The sequence below is a fragment of the Harpegnathos saltator genome, unplaced genomic scaffold (genome assembly GCF_003227715.2).
Source record: "Harpegnathos saltator strain DR-91 unplaced genomic scaffold, Hsal_v8.6 scaffold107, whole genome shotgun sequence".
NCBI lineage: Eukaryota > Metazoa > Arthropoda > Insecta > Hymenoptera > Formicidae > Harpegnathos > Harpegnathos saltator.
Genome location: NW_020229881.1, coordinates 32,552 through 33,564, shown reverse-complemented (window position 1 = coordinate 33,564; position 1,013 = coordinate 32,552). Strand labels below are relative to the sequence as shown.

Genomic DNA, 1,013 nt, shown 5'->3' with positions numbered 1-1,013 from the left:
TACATAATAGTAATTTATAATATATCTAATAAATTGTATACATCTGAAAGTAATTGTTTACCTCTCACATTAAAATTCTCTTGTATATTGGTAGGTAATGTATTGGTAGGTAATGTATATTCTGCAATATTATAACCTAGTTATTGCACAGTTAATCTACACTAATTTGCAATCTATACTAATTTGTAATGCATGTATCTTGTAATATTATCGGGATATTCGAGCTTTGCCTTTCCTCAGGTCTCGTGAGCAATGGGTCATTTATTTCGTCTGAAAATATATGACTATTATATTATATTGATAAATTAAAAATATAATTATTACACACACACACACACACACACACACACACACACACACGAACACACGCGCGCGCGCACACACACACACACATACACAACACACATAATATAATTACTATATTTGCTTAATGTTATATAATAAAATATCATTTTGTAAAGTTACATAATTATTACTTGTATCAGTAACTGGTACAATGTTATAAAATTCGTTTAATTCCAAATTGGAAGGACATGGTGGTAATGATGAAATAGTACCCGTGCAAGTCTATTTCTCTGTAAACAATACAGTATAAAAATGTGAAATTGTAATAAAATTGAAGGATAGAAATATATAGTATTTTTGTGATATTTTACTCTTCAGAATTTTTCGTGGTTCAATATGATCTATTGTTTCTTCTTCTTCATCGCTTCCATAAGAGTTATATAAAACATGTTGTCTTTTCCCACGCCCGAATCGTTCAACGTCAGTCGTTTCATAAGTCGAATCTGCTGCACACTTTCGTGCTGATTCTAGAGACGCTATAGTAAGAACAAGAAATATAGCATTCAGATTTGTTGTATATATGAAAGATAATATCACAATAAAGAAATAACGTATAGAAATATAAAAGGAAGCATAATATTAACCCTTGGTGTATTAGGTGGGATATGACATATCCCAGCAAAATCTAAACTTTAATAATTTTTTAAGAAATATTATACGGAAATTGC

General features: G+C 29.6%; 1 long non-coding RNA gene across 1 annotated transcript; it reads right to left on the bottom strand.

Moving 5' to 3' along the window:
• Positions 1 to 211: 211 nt before the first annotated feature.
• LOC112588911 (uncharacterized) lies at positions 212 to 710 on the bottom strand. Its single transcript, XR_003113118.1, has 3 exons — positions 657 to 710; positions 477 to 575; positions 212 to 270 (listed from the first exon to the last, which is right to left on the bottom strand). It is a non-coding gene; the product is annotated as an uncharacterized LOC112588911 (long non-coding RNA).
• Between the last annotated feature and the right edge of the window lie 303 nt (positions 711 to 1,013).